Genomic DNA, 18,966 nt, shown 5'->3' with positions numbered 1-18,966 from the left:
AGACCGGACTTTGAATGTCAGCAGCATGTGTTTGTAAATTTTGCAAAGATTGAAGATGAGATTCCTGATGTAGAAGTAAGGCATGAAGCTAAGTAAAGGTAGGCAAAGTAGTACGGGCTATGATTGCTGTATAGATATTGGATCAATCAGCACCCAAGCAGCGTAGTGTCGTAGAGACAAGCTCAAGATCAGACACCGGTTGGAGAACAACTGCCAAGGAATCAGATATTTCCTTACTCAGAGACTGACGAGTTACCTTTTTGAATAGTAGACAAGTTTGCTTTCAGTTGTAGAATACGTGCAGGATTAATTGTTGCATAGGTAGAGCGAAGATAGTTCCATACATCACGAGAATTTCCACAGCGTGCACATTCAGATTTCATAGGTTCAGTAAGAGAACAATTGAGCCATGACATGATTGTTTGATCAATAACTTCCCATTCCTCATAGGCTGGATTAGGAGTTTTATCTTGAGTTTCTTCATCAACAAGTTCTGTTGCCCGTATATCATAAGAATCATTAGGATATTTATAAAGCCTTTGCGATTTGAGAATAAGAGTTATATCAAATTCTCAAAGAAGATAGTTAGTTCTATCCAAGAGAACTATTTTGGTCGAAGAAGGCATGAAGGGTGATTTGTCAAACAGAGAAGAAGAAGTGGTAGACATAAGAGAGCCTACGCGTTGCGAGATAGAGGAAGGGACAGTTGGAGAACCTGAACTGTGATCAGAAGCCATAGTACTAGAGGTAGAAGAAGCAGAAGATGAAGATGATTGAGCTGATGAAGACACGATGAAGAAAAGAGCAGGCTAGGGTTTTGAAGAAAAAAATTTGAGGTTAGGGTTTTGGAGAGATCGTTCTGGCTCTTGGTACCATGAACAATTGTACAAGATCTCTTAACCCTATTAGGGTGTCAGAGGCATGTATTTATATTAAGCTTAATGGACATATTACATTGGACTCTTTACAGCAGAACCGATTTATATGCATGGACTACACATGAACCAAACTATACATAGGACTATATTCTTCGGAAAGTGTTGCTGAGAATCCAATAAGAATACCTAGTGATAGCAATGTTACAAAAATTTCTTCTTACTTAACTAATATAAGATGTCTTAAATTAATCATACTCTTTTTTCCCTTTTGGACAGCTCAGAGCATACTAATTTGTTTCGTAAGTCTAGCATAAAGAGAATTGGACAAATCATATTAAGTCCACTCGTAGTATATGAATAATGTCAGTTTTAATGGTTAGCACTTAGCAGTTAGATTGAGTAGGCAATACTATACATGCAAGTTTATTTATTTTTTTAAGCAAACCCAAAAGGCGCGAAAGTTCCATCGTTTGGAGCACCTTTTTATTGCGACCTAAACGCCCACACCATGCCACGCGTGATATATATGCAAGTTAACATGAAAGAACAAAAGATGCATAACAAAAAACATGGTGTAGCCTTATCATATGTCTACTAGTATATGGTATTCCCATTCTTGACGAGGTATTGTAATATTTCAAGAAAACAATGAGAAAAAAATTTCAACCATGAACAGTCAAATCCAAAGTCCAAATAATAAACTTCGAACAGCTTTCAAGGTGCAAGAACAGAAAGTGACCGTAAAAACCAACATATGCATGTCCGTACCATTTCAGCATTGCGTTCATGGAAGTTTTTCCTACCCATTGCTTGGCTTTCTGGTGGCCTCTACTCTTGATATTGTGAATGAAAAGTACCTTATGAATACACAAGTTCGAATTAATTAGAAATGAACGTAAAGAAGAAAATTACTAGGTGAAACACAATATAATCATGAATTTACCAGATAATTTTCACAAAATTGGTTAAAAAGACCAAAATTAACAATTTCTGGATAAAATGGACAGTTAGATTTTGGTACTGTTTAAATGGACAAAAATGTAAAAATAGGCAGTATGTAACCATTTTCATCGTGCTCATTTTCAAATATTTTTTCTTATTTTTAATTTATATAGGATGTATCCAATTTCATTCTTGCTATTTTCAAATATTTTTTCTTACTATTTTTTTTGGCCATTTCACCCAAACTATTTGTTACTCGTCCGTTTAAACTGTGATTTAAAAATATTTAGACAAATGACCCATTTTCCGAAAAATCAAATGAATAAGGTTCAACTTTTTATCATTTCTGAAATCATTCAACTCAAACTTTTTCTTCAGTGGTTAGTGTTGGGGTATATATTTAAAAAACATAGTTTTGTAATAATATGCCAAAGTTAGAGAGATAGTATGGTGGCATTGTTTTGAGCTCCCACACTATAGGCATGGGTTCAATTCCCACCCCACACAATTTCACTAGGGTATATATATTTATACTATATATTATATTACATTAGTCCGGGAGCGGGGCCTTGGGGCTTGGGAGGTCTGCTGATCCAGAAACAATTTTTTTGCTGTTTTTAACTTAAATTTTCAAAACGTATTAAGATAATTATATCATGATTAATTACAGTTAATGTTGAAATTTTAATACGGCCGTTTTTTTGCTGTTACAAAGAAATTTAATTGGCATTTAATCGAAAATTAATTTTCCATTAATTCCATTGATTCTTTTTGATTATAAAAAAAAACTGGTTTCTGGAAGAGAAAAAAAGAACGTTATTTTTATTTCGTCAAGTTTTCTGAGCAAGTGTTGTTGAAAGAGTTATTATTGATTCGATTTCTCAGTGCAGAGAAATCGAAAGAGATAAGCTGTTTTATCCCATAGGGTTTCGACAAAAAACTGACTGCTAGCACAATCAAGAGGCAGAGTCGCGAAACACCTTAAAGATAGCGACCTAGTACGCGACTCAGCGGTTTCTTTGTGTATTTGATTATAGTGCTTTGTTTCCAACAATTTTAAGGTGATTCTTTCTGCTATGGAGAATGAAAAGAAGCGCGTTGATGATACCAACAAGCCTTTCAAATTTGAAGGGTTGCATTTCAGAAGATGGAAGCTGAAGATGTTCTTTTATCTCAAACTGATGAAGCTGCATATGATTGTGTCGAGTGTTCATCCTGGAACCCTGGAACCTGCTGCTGATAAGACTGCTGCTGTTGCTGCGCTGTTGCTGCTGGCGGTGGTGCTGCTACAGATCCACCTCCTACCGGTGGTGTTGAAGAAGTTGTTTCTCAAACTCCCGAGGAAAAACAAAAGGCCATCGACAAATGGATCGATAATGACTTTGATTGCAAAAACTACATTCTTAATGCATTATCTGACGATTTATATGAGTATTATTCAACTTTTGAAACTGCTAAAGATGTATGGGATGCATTACAGAAAAAATATGACACCGAGGAAGCGGGTTCAAAGAAATATGTGTGAGCCGGTATGTGAGATACCAAATGGTGGATGATAGATCAGTTGTTGCACAGGCTCATGAACTTCAAAAAATTTACCACGAAATTGTGGCCGAAGGTATGAAAACTGATGAACAATTTCAAGTTTCTGTAATGATTGACAAGTTACCACCTAGCTGGAAAGATTTTCGTAATACTTTGCGTCACAAGACTAAAGAATTTTCTCTTGAAAGTTTGATTGTTAAGCTCAGGGTTGAGGAAGAAGCTCGGAAACAAGATAAGAAGGAAGAGATTCTCATTGTTTCTAACAATAAGACTCATCCGAATTTAAAACCTAAGAAAAGGGATATGAAACCTAACCCGAACCAGAAGAAAGGAGGAAGGCCTAATCAAAACAAGAACCAACACCCATCGAAAAATGGACAGAATTCCAATTCTGAATTTCTTTGTTATATCTGTAATAAACCAAACCACATGGCTAGGAATTGCAGATTTAACAAGGAAAAGAATAACGCACAAGCTAATGCTGTGGGTGACGTTATAATTGCCATGGTCTCTGATCCAGAGTTCTACATGGTTGGTGGATCTGATGGGTGGTGGATAGACAGTGGTGCTTCGCGTCATTGTTGTTTTGATAGGTCCATGTTTAAGACTTATGCTGAAACCAAGGACAAGAAAGTGTTATTGGGAGACTCCCACAGCACTATGGTGAAAGGTTCTGGTACGGTAGAGTTGAAGTTTACTTCTGGGAAGACACTCATGCTGAAAGATGTCCTTCACACTCCAGAAATGAGAAAGAACCTTGTTTCCGGCTATCTTCTCAACAAGGCTGGGTTGTATCAAACTATTGGGTCTGATATTTACACTATAACTAAGAATAAGAATTTTGTAGGAAAGGGTTATGCTACTGATGGAATGTTTAAGCTTAATGTTGATGCTATGAATAAAATTGATTCTTCTGCTTATATGGTTTGCAATTTTAATGTTTGGCATGGTAGGCTTTGTCATGTGGGTAAAAAGTTAGTAAATAACATGAGTAAGTTAGGTGTCCTCCCTGAATTTTCTGAAAATGATTTTGAAAAATGTGAATACTGTAGTCAAGCAAAAATAACCAAGACTTCACATAAATCTGTTGTAAGAGAATCGAAACCACTAGACTTAATACATTCTGATTTGTGTGAATATGAAGGTATCCTAACTAGAAATGGCAAGAGGTATATCATGACGTTCATTGATGATTGTTCTAATTATACTTATGTTTATTTGTTGAGCCATAAGAACGAAGCTATTGAAAATTTAAGATTTTTATTGCTGAAATTGAAAATCAATTTGGTAGGAAAATTAAGAGATTTCGTAGTGATAGAGGCACTGAATATGATTCTTCTCCTTTTACTGAAATTTATCAAACTAATGGCATTATACATGAAAGAACTGCACCATATAATCCTCAAATGAATGGGAAAGCTGAAAGAAAGAATCGTACTCTTACTGAATTGACTGTTGCTTGTTTGCTTAGCTCTGGTGCTGCTTCTCATTGGTGGGGTGAATGTTTGCTGACTGTTTGCCATGTTTTGAACCGCATTCCTAATAATAAAACCATGATATCTCCTTATGAACTTTGGAGAAATAGAAAACCTAATGTCTCTTATTTTAGAGTTTGGGGTTGCTTAGCTTTTGTTAGAAAACCTGATCCTAAAAGACATAAGTTAGAAAGTAGAGCTTATGAATGTGTTTTTATTGGTTATGCTCAAAACAGTAAAGCTTATAGGTTCTTTGATATTAATAATAAGGTTATTATTGAATCTATTGATGTTGATTTCTTTGAAGAGAGATTTCCTTTTAAATCTAGAAATAGTGGGGGTAATAGTGGGGGTTCTTTATCTAGTGTTTTACCTAGAGCTGATTCTGAACATAGATTAGAAGAACCTAGAAGTGCAGAAACTAGGATCACTGAAGTTGAACCTAGAAGAAGTAAAAGAGCTAGGACTGACACAAGAGATCCTGATTTTGAATTTTATGCCGTAGAGGAAGAACCTTCTAATTTACAAGAGGCGTTCAGTTCTGCAGAGTCTAGTTTCTGGCAAGAAGCTGTAGATAATGAATGGGATTCTCATATGTCTAATGGAACTTGGCGTATAGTAGATTTACCTCCTGGTTGTAAGCCTATAGGTTGTAAATGGGTTTTGAAAAGGAAACTAAAGCCTGATGGAACAATAGAGAAGCACAAAGCTAGACTGGTTGCTAAAGGATTTAGGCAACGAGAGAACGTAGACTTCTTTGATACTTATTCTCCTGTTACTAGATTAACATCTATACGTGTTTTGATTGCTGTTGCCGCTGCTCATAATCTTGTTATTCACCAAATGGATGTTAAAACTGCCTTTTTGAATGGTGAACTAGAAGAGGAAATTTATATGGAACAACCTGAAGGTTTTGTAATTCCTGGACAAGAACAGAAAGTATGTAAGCTAGAAAAATCCCTTTATGGTTTAAAACAAGCTCCTAAACAGTGGCATGAGAAATTTGATAATTTAATGATTTCACATAACTTCAGAATAAACGAGGGTGACAAATGCATCTATTATAAATTTGAGAATGATGTGTGTGTGATTGTTTGCTTGTATGTGGATGATTTGCTGATATTTGGTTCCAATTTATCTGTTGTCAATGAAACTAAAGGTATGCTTAGTTCGAATTTTGACATGAAAGATTTGGGTGAAGCTAGTGTAATCTTGGGAATCAAAATAACTAGAACTAGTAGTGGTATTTGTTTGGATCAATCTCACTACATTGAAAAAATTCTGAGAAAGTATGAATATTTTGATTGTAAGCCTGCTTGTACTCCGTTTGATCCTAATGTGAAATTGTTTAAGAACACTGGAGAAAGTGTTAGACAATCTGAATATGCTAGTATAATTGGAAGTCTGCGTTATGCAACTGATTGTACAAGACCAGACATTGCATATGCAGTGGGAGTTCTGTGCAGGTTTACCAGTAATCCTAGTTTGGAACACTGGGATGCTATTGAGAGGGTTATGCGGTATCTGAAAAGAACCACAAACCTAGGATTACACTATAAGAGGCATCCCGCAGTCCTTGAAGGATTTAGAGATGCTAATTGGAATACTCTTTCAGATGATTCCAAGGCCACCAGTGGATATGTTTTTACTATTGCTGGGGGCGCTGTATCTTGGAGATCAAAGAAACAGACAATTATAGCCCAATCTACGATGGAGGCTGAATTGATGGCACTAGCAGCAGCTAGTGAAGAAGCAGGATGGCTGAAGAGTCTGTTATCAGACATTCCAGTATGGGAAAAACCGATACCAGCCACTTTGATCCACTGCGATAGTACCGCGGCTATCGAGTAGTAGAGAACTGTTATAATAACAGTAAGAATCGACAGATACGTCGAAAGCACGACACAGTTAGAGAATTTCTCACAACTGGTGTTGTTAGAGTAGATCATGTAAGGTCTGAAGGAAATATAGCTGATACTTTGACGAAAGGATTAGCAAGAGAAAAGGTATGGAATATCTCTAAAAGTATGGGACTTTTGCCCGTGAGAAGTTGAGTCATTTGTAATGGATACCCAACCTAGAAATAGGTTCAAAGGGACTAGACGAAGTTACAAATAATATGATAGAGTCATGCATTCCCATAGCATGATATCCTGAAGTGGGAAACAGGTTGAGTGTTTAAACTCTTAATGATGTCTATAGCTCTTAAGTTAAGAGTGGGATATACAGGAGTATCCTTGATAGACTCACCTATACGAATGTGAAGGTGTGGCCGCCTTCTATGAGAACTTGGGCATTTCTCTAGATCGTTCGTTAAGAAAGGGATAAGCACATGGCCCTAATGTGCAAAATTAAGAACTTTACTCTAAGATATAGTTGTGTGTGTTGTATAATCTATTATTAGTTAGAGTTCAAGACGAGAGTCACTCTAGTTACCTGATACTTAGAAAGTTCAACACTATGTAGAGGTTCAAGTCGAAAGGCACCTTTGCTTATGCACAACTGTATAGCACTTGCTCAATGTTTTAAAATATAAGTGGGGGATTGTTGGGGTATATATTTAAAAACATAGTTTTGTAATAATATGCCAAAGTTAGAGAGATAGTATGGTGGCATTGTTTTGAGCTCCCACACTATAGGCATGGGTTCAATTCCCACCCCACACAATTTCACTAGGGTATATACTATTTATACTATATATTATATTACATTAGTCCGGGAGCGGGGCCTTGGGGCCTTGGGAGGTCTGCTGATCCAGAAACAATTTTTTTGCTGTTTTTAACTTAAATTTTCAAAACGTATTAAGATAATTATATCATGATTAATTACAGTTAATGTTGAAATTTTAATACGGCCGTTTTTTTGCTGTTACAAAGAAATTTAATTGGCATTTAATCGAAAATTAATTTTCCATTAATTCCATTGATTCTTTTTGATTATAAAAAAAAACTGGTTTCTGGAAGAGAAAAAACAGAACGTTATTTTTATTTCGTCAAGTTTTCTGAGCAAGTGTTGTTGAAAGAGTTATTATTGATTCGATTTCTCAGTGCAGAGAAATCGAAAGAGATAAGCTGTTTTATCCCATAGGGTTTCGACAAAAAACTGACTGCTAGCACAATCAAGAGGCAGAGTCGCGAAACACCTTAAAGATAGCGACCTAGTACGCGACTCAGCGGTTTCTTTGTGTGATTTGATTATAGTGCTTTGTTTCCAACGTTAGAGTTGAAGAACAACTTAAACCTTACTGCTACTACAATCATTATAACTATATTAAATTGACAAGCTTAATGGAAGAGAAGTGAGTTTTGATCCATGGGATACTGTTGAAAACTTGAAATACAGCAAAAACGAAGAATCATGAAGTTGGGTTGTTAATTTGTCCACACATCAGTGGAGAAAGAAGCGGGGGTGGGTGAAGAAGAGAACGGCCGGAGGAGAAGAGAAATTGTGACCCTAATTAGTCTAGGGCTGTTGTGTACTCCAATCAATTTTACGAAACTATCATTCTCTTCTTTACGTGTACATATCTGTTGGCTACGGGTGGAATGAGTAGATGAGATCATCCATGGTATAGTCTTTGACCCTATTATCGCTATTTTTTCTTCGAAAGGGAAGGGTAAAAGGAAAATAATTACAAGCCAAGGATCATCATTTTGATTTACGTCAAAATGATTAAGAATCCCTTAGCCCCACGGAAGGACTATCTTCCGATAACAAATTAGTCGGAAGCTTAGCAACAAGCTCAACTCCAATTCCTTAAACTAAAAATCCATTATTAGACAACCGAGCTATCGGAAAGAGGGGACCATAGGTGTGACTTTTTAAAATGTTACATGCATAGTCATCTCCATCCCCGAACACGAATATGATTGTAGAAATTGACGTTTAGTCCAATTTTTAATGGGCTTTGGATAGTCTAGTCCTGTCAGCTAAAACCTCATACTCGGAAGTCTAAATTTACCGAATTCAGAATGGGTTAGTCCTTTCTTTTACGATTCAATCCAAATTGAATTTTTCTAGTGACAAATATAACCTTCCTATGAAAGAAAAACCAAATTTACCGAATTCAGAATGGGTTAGTCCTTTCTTTTACGATTCAGTCCAAATTGAATTTTTCTAGTGACAAATATAACCTCGAGTACTCATTCATTTAGCTGCTCTCTTCCCCTTCTTAAACGGCGAACCTTCGATGAAAGAAAAACCAAAGATATCTTCATTTACTCTTTTTCGTTTTTGACGAAAATTTCATCGATTATCTTCTTCATCTCCATCTCCATCTCTCAAATCGTAAGGTAAGGGTTTCAATTTATTCTTACTTTTATTTCATCTCTTTTTCATCCCATCTAGATCTGAGCTCAAAATTAGTTTCAATATGTCAATTTAGGGTAATCTTTTCTTTTCATTTTTGATATATCTTGTACAGATTGTCGTACCTTTTGAGTTTGTTAGTTGTTACTTGTTTGAAATACTACAATGGTCGTATTTCTAGAGAATCTATCTCTGTTATTAGAGATTATTTATGGTTTTGGTCTGAACTGTCGTCCATATTCACAATTTTATTAAGACAATAATAAATTTTTGTTCCTTTGCTACATAGTATTGGCTTTGAAGAAAGTAGATCAGGATTTTTGTATCAATTTGGGAAAGATACTGACATTTATTTGTAAATTTATTGATTGATGTGTTTGATTAGGACAAAAATATTTATTTGTCAATTTATTGATTGATGTGTTTGATTAGGACAAAAGCAGAGTTTCCAAACCAATAATTTACTTCGGTACTATTGAATCACCCTTGGTTGAGGATGATGAATCATTGGCAAAGAAGAAGGAAAAATAACTGATAATTTTTTTCTTCCCAAACATTTTCCAACTGCTACAAAAGATGATAAGATTTTCACAGAAAATGGTAGACCAATATCTTCTAGAATGTGAACTGGACCATCAAAACTTTCTAGCTCTTACATTGGCTATTAGATAGGTTTTTCCGTTAATCTCATTAGAGGGTCCACTAAGTGAAATACGCGATATTTCCTATGGAAATACATGACCTGCGACTAAATAATGGTGTTATACGTTCATTAATTTTGGTACACGTAGGGTCATGATGTGTCCTTATGGAGATATATCAACAGTTAGTAGGCATATGCATTGGGTGAAACACATAATGCTTTTTCTTTCCACCAACTATACGTAAACATGTATTTTGTTAATACCAGGCATGTGCATAATGAAACATTGCCACAAAAGTATATTATGAATGTTGTCAGTACTGTTTCAGTTGACTTCCCTATCTTTCTTTAGTATAGTTTTTTAATGCTATTACAATATATTTGCATGACATCTAGAAATCTTCAATCAGCAGTTGGTAGTCTAAAACTTTTTTCTATATTGAATGCGGACATTAGAGAAGCCTAATGGTCTTACTTGACAATATGACATAGAAATGTGTTTCAGCAGAATGAGAGAAAGTAGAAAATGGTCTTACATGTCAAGTTTGGCAACTTAAATATGAACATTCATTCTGAGTACGTGTACTCATTATGTATCTCTCTTTCTTCTTCGTATATTTTTTTATTCATGTTAACTGTCGATTTTCTTTTTCAGTGTCTTGGCATCATAGGATGACCGCATGGGGCTCCCATGGATATTAACTCACTGCCTTGATTCAAGAAGACAAATGAACGTTCCTATAAATGTGGCTTACAGAAGTCTTGACTGATGACACCAATGACAATCCCGAGAAGTTATCTAAATGATCTCGACTGCAATCAAGAGCAAATTTTGAATACCACAGTAAAATTAAGTAGAAGAAATAGAAAAAATAGAGCCCGAGAACCTTACTGATTTGGACAATATTGTGGTTCTATCTTTCCGATTTGTTATTTCATAGCTTTTTTATTATGTTATTCAACTTGATGGATCTTTTTTCTCATATAGTGGAAAGCTAAATTACACACAGGAGCATGACCGACTGCTTACCAGTTTGATGTCCACTCCCAAAAAATCTCGACTTCGAACCCACCACAAATATCCATCCCTAATAACGGTCGACAATAAAGGTTTAACATCATGTCTCCTTAATCCATTGCCACAGTAAAATCTTTTTTACAACATTTATTTTCTGAAAGAAAACATTTACACAGTGAGCACTTCAACAAATGACACCCTAGAGAGAGTGCCAAAAGGCATAAAACTAGAGATCCGCGGAGGGCTGTGGAGTGCGAACAAGACATCTCGACACTTCATTATCTGTCAAAATATGATTAGCTACCACAAGATACCCAAATCAAGGATAAAAACGAGTAAATTATCATTTCGTTTCATGAAAAGAAATATTATCACTATTTTATTTTAATTTAAAAATATGTAAATTGGAAAAATGATAGCCACTTTTTTACGGAAACAGAGGGAACATAATCCGAATCTAAGTGTTAGTTTGTCTATCTCCATCTTTGATGACCATTGAAATGCAATGTCCAATCCTAACGAAACTGGAATGGCCCGTGACATGTAGCACAGCTGCACAGCAGCCATTTGAGAAAGTCAGACGCGTTTACTCCCACGTGCATCGCGTTTACATCTAATAAAATGTTAGAGTTGCACGTGCCTGCGGGTTATTAAAACCAGCACTATATTTTGAGCACCATTTCTTTCTATTTTTGACGTACTTCTCCAACAATGATGTGCAGAAGCTTAACATTACGTTTCTTCTTATTCATTGTTTTATTACAAACATGCGTACGAGGTGGTGATGTTAATGATAATCTCCTCTCGTCATGTTTAAACTCCCATGGTGTTCACAACTTCACCACGCTATCAACCGATACAAATTCCGACTACTTCAAACTGCTGCATGCATCCATGCAGAACCCGTTGTTCGCGAAGCCTACGGTATCGAAACCGTCGTTTATTGTAATGCCCGGCAGCAAAGAAGAATTATCGAGCACCGTTCATTGTTGTACAAGAGAATCATGGACTATTCGACTGCGGAGCGGCGGTCATAGTTATGAAGGGTTGTCTTATACTGTGATACACCTTTTGTGATTGTTGATATGATGAACTTGAATCGAATTTCCATTGATGTCTGTCGGAAACAGCTTGGGTTGAATCTGGGCAACACTTGGAGAACTCTATTATGCGATTGCGCAGTCGACGGATACCCTGGGGTTTACTGCTGGTTGGTGTCCGACTGTTGGTAGCGGAGGACATATAAGCGGTGGTGGTTTTGGTATGATGTCGAGGAAGTACGGATTAGCTGCGGATAATGTCGTGGACGCGATTCTTATAGATAGCAATGGAGCGATTCTTGACCGTGAAAAAATGGGTGACGATGTTTTTTGGGCTATTCGTGGTGGCGGCGGAGGTGTTTGGGGTGCAATTTACGCGTGGAAAATCAAACTATTGCCAGTTCCGGAGAAGCTGACCGTTTTTCGTGTGACAAAGAATGTAGGAATCGAAGACGCTTCATCTTTACTTCACAAATGGCAATATGTTGCAGATGAATTAGACGAGGATTTTACGGTATCCGTGCTTGGGGGAGTAAACGGAAATGATGCCTGGTTAATGTTCTTAGGCTTACACTTGGGACGTAAAGATGCTGCGAAAACTATAATCGATGAAAAATTCCCTGAACTGGGGTTAGTAGATAAAGAGTTTCAAGAAATGAGTTGGGGTGAATCCATGGCTTTCTTATCAGGATTAGATACAATCTCTGAACTAAACAACAGGTTCTTGAAATTTGATGAAAGAGCTTTTAAGACTAAAGTTGATTTTACTAAAGTATCAGTACCCCTAAACGTGTTTAGACATGCATTAGAGATGTTATCAGAACAGCCCGGTGGTTTATAGCTCTAAATGGTTTCGGAGGGAAAATGAGTGAAATTAGCACTGATTTTACCCCGTTTCCTCATCGGAAAGGCACTAAATTGATGTTCGAATATATAATCGCTTGGAACCAAGATGAAGAATCGAAAATCGGCGAGTTTAGCGAATGGTTAGCGAAGTTTTACGATTATTTGGAACCGTTCGTGTCGAAAGAACCAAGGGTTGGTTATGTTAATCATATTGATCTTGATATTGGAGGGATAGATTGGAGAAATAAAAGTAGTACTACCAATGCTGTTGAGATAGCTAGAAATTGGGGTGAAAGATATTTTCATCATCGAATTATGAACGTTTGGTTAAGGCTAAGACATTGATTGATCCAAATAATGTGTTTAACCATCCACAGAGTATACCTCCAATGATGAAATTTGAGGAAATTTACATGTTGAAGGAATTGTAGTACTAGGTTTATTTAGAAATTTACTTCTTTTATTTTCATATTTTGTATTCCTTCCGTTACTTTTTAATAAGCCAGTTTCTCTTTTGAGAAAAATTAAGGAAATTAAGAGAATTAATTATTGAACGTGGTCCTCTAAACACTTGTCAATAAAAGAAGTGAAGTGAAATGGTCTCAATGACACTTGTCAGCCAAAGAAATAAGTGAAATGGTCCACATAACACTTGTCATCAAAAAGAAGTTAAAAGAAAAGTGATCTCAGAAAATTAAAGTAACATTTGACTTTCCCAATAATTAAAGTAATATTTTTTTTGAAATATTTATTTGGAGCCCAGTTTGTTGCTAGGTTACCAACCAAAAACTTTGTATAATGGTTTATAGAAACTCGCCTATTAAAAGGTAACGGAGGGAGTAATAAATTGCAGTCATACCGTCCATTTTTACAACTTGCTCATGGTTTTGAAACTCACTTTTCGTTTAATATTCACTTGAGAACTGAGATAGCACCAGAACTGGTTGTAATAAATAGTCATCAATCTCATTGGCCGCACCAGTTCTGAAATGATAGACCTCGTTTGTAGGGCGATGTAATCAGACTTCTCAACTAGTATGTCACTGCAGTATTCACTATGGACTTCGATTGGGGGATGGTTCCAGATATTACTAGCAAAATTTCCAAAATCCTAATTTTTGGAATTGGTGAACCTGGAACGAATGCTACAATTCTAAAATTTCTTATGGTGACAGAAAAATTTCTTTTACCTTTATGCAAAGAAACATTGAATTACTGATAAGAATTGTCTAATAACAAGAATTCAGAAATAAAACCAGAAATATTTCCCAACCAAGTTGCAGAAACACCTTCCTCGCGAGCATGCTTGGTTCATCTGCGCAATTATTAGCTAATCTGTTTGTATATATGCATTGCAAACTATGAAAGGACTGTCAAATAAAATAATATCCTCAACGATGCTTCTTAGTTCCCAGGGAACATCAGTCATTCCCTTGAATTGCCTTAATCAGACTTCGATAGTATATTTCGATAATAATCTTCTCCAATCCTATGGATTTGGATCAATTAACCGCTTCCAGCACAACAAGGAATTCTAAATGTTCAGGACCCATTGCTCCTTTGAGACTGCAGCATCTCGATCCTAAGTGTTGACCTGCACGGTTACAAATGATCAGTCCATATCCACCAGTCAGAGTTCTATATCAAAAAGAGGCATCAAATTATTATTAACAAAATCCCTATTAGGTGGACTCCATTTCAGAGTTGTACTAATAGGTGTAGCGGTCATAGTCTCAATGGAGACTCTGCTAGAGCTTTCGAAGAAAGCTTTTATGTCTTGACAGAGTTGAGAAGGACTGGTATTCTTGTTATCAAATACCATAGAGCACCTATCCTTCCACAAGAACCATGCCATAGTATCCATCTGAAAACCAACCTTGTATCCATTCATAAACACTATTCCAGTCTTTAGTGTTAACTCTATAACCTGCAGCTTTCCTGATAGACGCATTTATGTGTCTAATATAGCTCATTTGTATATATTGTTAGTACTCGATATTGTACTTATTTGGTTATTTTATGTATTTGTAGGTGTTTTTGGAAAATAATTTCTTGCAGTGAATTTGGCTAATTGATAACGTACCGGAAGCGCCTCAGAAGTGTACCGGAAGTATCCCAGAAATACCCCGGAGGAACCCCGAAAAAAAAATGCGGAAAATGCCCCAGAGGACACTTGCTATACGGACCCTTGATTTTGGATAAGGGGTAACCTAATTACTAAGAGGTGACCCATTTCCAGGCATCTGCTAAAGGGAGACCATCCACAGATAAGGGGAGGTCAACTTCTCAAATTCAAAAGAAAATTTTGGCGGGAAAAAAGGCAGCAGCGTCAACAGTTTTGGATCAAGGATTTGAGCGACCTAGCAGGCGATTCAATGGGCAAATTTGATACCCACGGACTCTACAAGACATAAGGGACCTGTTAGAAGCGATTAGACCCATCTAATTGGGCTGGATAAGTCACAAAATCCACACAAAGTCAAGACAGTGCACACGGTCCCTGTTTAGGGTTTTGAATTGGTTTGAAAGATTTGGGAGAGATTCTTGCGTGGGATATACTTCAAAACAGTTGAGTTGAAGTCAGAGAAGATTTTGGGAGCAATAGAATAGCTCACAGACGCATACAAAGATCGACAGATGGAATTATTGTTCAAACTGCACGTGAAGAATAAGAGATTTATTCTCGAGTTTGATCGAGTTTCTAGGGAATCTGAAGGCTATATAAGTGTTGGTTTACATTAAAGAAAGAGGAGAAACCTTTAGGAGAGAGTTTAGAGTCGATGAGAGCCTAGGAGAAGCACTTATAGAGGAGACAACGCTGCTGCTGCTGCTGCCATTAAAGCTTCTGAAGAACACGAAGAACAGACTCGCAGAGTCAGTCGTTCTTCAGCAGACTTATTTTCATACCACTGTCGTTGTTTCACAGCAGTAGATAGTTATCGTTTACAGCAGTCTTAAATTACCATACTCTTTTGTAACAGTGGCGCTGTAACACCACTACAGCGTTGCTAATTCCTATTTCATCATATAATCATCAATAAAAACATCTATTTTAGCCATGAATTTATCTTGTGAGTGTGTTTTTGGGATGAGGATCTAAACCCATTAGCCGAGACGACGGAGGAAGCCATTGGTAATTTATTGGTATAATTCTAATTTTTATATTTATTTGCAATATTATTATTTGATTATTTGCACGAATTAAAATTGAATTAATAGTTTTTATTGAGTAATTGTGTTGACTTGATGAAGCATGCTGGGTTTTAGTAACTTTTGATGTTTTATACTTTTTAATTACAATTATTACTTTAAAAACTTATTTGAGGCAAATATTAGAATTGATTTTAAAGATAAAATTGCATAAGAATTATTTAGAGTTTACTATTAAAATGGTCATTGGTGGAATCCTAGTCTTGGTGTTTTTCTCCAAAACTTTGAATTATTTTATTTAGTTGCATGTTTAATTTAAATCTATAAAAATTGTTTTCTTCACAAGTCTGAAAAGACCCAGTTTTTACCACTACTACAATCACTTTTGATAAACCATCATTTCCCAGGCCAACAGGCTATCCCAAGTTGGTTCTACCACCTAACATTCTTCAAGACTAGCTATAGTAAATTTGAGGTTCAGTTAAATAGCGACTTAACTCACCAACGAGGTTTAGCAGGGTTCCAGCACAATTTCTTTTTGAGGAGAAAGATTAAACATTTATTAAAAAGAAAAAATGGTGAATATTCAAAGAATAACACAAAGATACAATCAGATAGTACAATCCATCAGCACCTTCCAGTGTAATCAACTCTCTAAATTGGATTGTTCTAAAACCACTTAGCCCTAGCACCCCAAAGGAAGATTGTGCCTTTTACCTCATTTATCGCAACAGTTAGTCCTATGTGACTTTTTGCCGAACCCTTACGTTCCTTTCGCAACAGTTAGTCCTATCGCAACAGTTAGACAGTGAACAATTGTATAAGCTCTCTTAACCCTATTAGGGTGCCAGAGGCATGTATTTATATTAAGCTTAATGGGCATATTACATTGGAGTCTTTACAGCAAAACCGACTTATATGTATGGACTATACATGGACCAAACTATACATAGGACTATATTCCCCCCCCCCCCCCCCCCCCCAAGCTGTACACGGTGGTAGACAACGTGAAAGCTTGTTACACAGAAAACAAAATCTGGCAGTTGACAATCCTTTTGTAAATAGATCAACAAGTTGATGTGTAGTGGCAATGTAACATAATTGGAGATGTCCTGATGATATTCGTTCTCTAACAAAATGATAATGTATTTGAATATGCTTCGATCTGGAATGTTGAATAGGGTTGATGGCAAGATAAGTTGCACTGGTGTTATCACAATATAGAATTGGTGGCTGTTTTAAATGTGAACCAAGATCATGCAGTAAGTATTGAATTCATGTAAGCTCAGCAGATGTAGAAGATAAAGCGCGATATTCAGCTTCAGTGCTGCTAGTAGAAACTGTTGGTTGCTTCTTAGAAACCCATGAAATAAGATTCTTACCTAAGAAAATGCAATGGACTGTTGTAGAACGAGAGCTGCATATGATTATTGCACCAAAAGGATATCCCATGGCCAAGCGTGCCTTTAAGATACCGTAGGATACGCTTCACAGCTAGAAAGTGAGATTGTGTTGGTTGATGCATAAACTGACTAACCCGATTAACTGCATACGTGATGTCGAGTCGTGTCATGTTGAGATATTATAATCCGCCAACCAGACTTCGATATAATGTTATATCAGGAAACAAAGCAGCATCATTGGAGGATAGTTTAGAACGAGGCGAAACAGGAGTAGAAACTGGTTTATATCAGCAAGATCAATCCTTTTTAAAAGATCCAATGTATATCTGTTTTGAGTTAAAACCAAACCATCCTTTGTGCGTGTAGCTTCTAAACCAAGAAAAAAGTGTAAGTCCCCTAAATCTGTCATGGAGAATTCTTGTTGAAGCGCAGGAAAAATTTGGAGACCAACAGTATCACTTCCAGTGAGAATTATATCATCAACATAGAGAAATAAGATAATAATACCAGCACTTGATTGTTTAATAAACATCGAATGATCAGAGTGTGATGATTTGAACCCAATATTCAAGAGAAAAGATGCAAAGCGATGAAACCATGCACGAGGAGCCTGTTTCAAACCATAGAGATCTTTGTGCAATAAGCAGACATGATTAGGATAACGAGGGTCTACGAATCCTTGAGGTTGCTCCATATACACTTCTTGATCAAGTGAACCATGTAGAAACACATTCTTAACATCAAGTTGCTTAGTAGGCCAAGAACAAGAGACTGCAATGCTGAGAACTAGACGTACCATGACTGGCTTGACAACTGGACTAAACGTCTCATCATAATCAATGCCATACTGTTGTCAGCAACCCTTAGCAACAAGACGTGCTTTACGTCGATCAAGAGAGCCATCAGATTTTTGCTTCACACGATATACCCACTTTGAACCAATAACATTCATACCAAAGAGACGAGGAACAAGTGACCAAGTACGATTACGCATAAGAGCATTAAATTCTTCAAGCATGGCTGCCCATCATTCCTTGAATTTGGATGCAGTAGTAAATATGTAGGCTCAGATGGAAGCGAGTTAAACTGTGCTGCAAAACATTGTAAAAGGGATATCTAGTAGAAATACAACCTTTAAAACTTATAGGTTGAATGGTGTGGTCCTTGAGTCTAGTAACCATGTGGTGAGTATTAGAAGTCGACGGAGGAAGCTCTTGTACAGGAGGCAAGTCCGTTGTTGATGTAGATAGAGATGGAGAATCAGAAGTGGAAGACGATGTAGAGGATTCAGCAGGAGAGAGTGGAGCTGAAGGAGATACTGTAGGAGAAGACGATGTAGATGACTTATCAGGAGAGAGTGGAGCTGAAGGAGATACTGTAGGAGAATACGTAGAAATAGTGGTATCAGAAAATGAGAGACGTCTATGAGACAAAGGTGAAGTAGAAGGTGCTTTGGAAGATGAAACAGGTGTAGATAAAGACTAAACTGAGTGCACAGGATACAAAGGAACAAGAGGAATAGGTACTTCAGAGGAAGAGGAAGAGGAAGATAAAGATGAGAGGTGTGTTGCAGTAATATGATTAGGCAAATCCAAAAGAGTACTAGTAGCAGGGTTGGACTTTAAAGAAGGAAGTATAGCACCAGCATCATTAGGAAATGGGAAGAGAGACTCATCAAAAATAACATGACGAAAGATATAGATTTTGTTTCTCTTAAC

At 36.6% G+C, this 18,966-nt stretch overlaps 1 pseudogene; it reads left to right on the top strand.

Moving 5' to 3' along the window:
- The first annotated feature begins 11,473 nt into the window (after positions 1-11,473).
- On the top strand, positions 11,474-13,241 carry LOC113318979 (annotated as a pseudogene).
- Positions 13,242-18,966: the final 5,725 nt, after the last annotated feature.

The sequence above is a fragment of the Papaver somniferum genome, chromosome 10, assembly GCF_003573695.1.
Source record: "Papaver somniferum cultivar HN1 chromosome 10, ASM357369v1, whole genome shotgun sequence".
Taxonomy (NCBI): Eukaryota; Viridiplantae; Streptophyta; class Magnoliopsida; order Ranunculales; family Papaveraceae; genus Papaver; species Papaver somniferum.
Note: the sequence above shows the minus strand (reverse complement) of the source record. Positions and strands in the feature narration are given on the sequence as shown.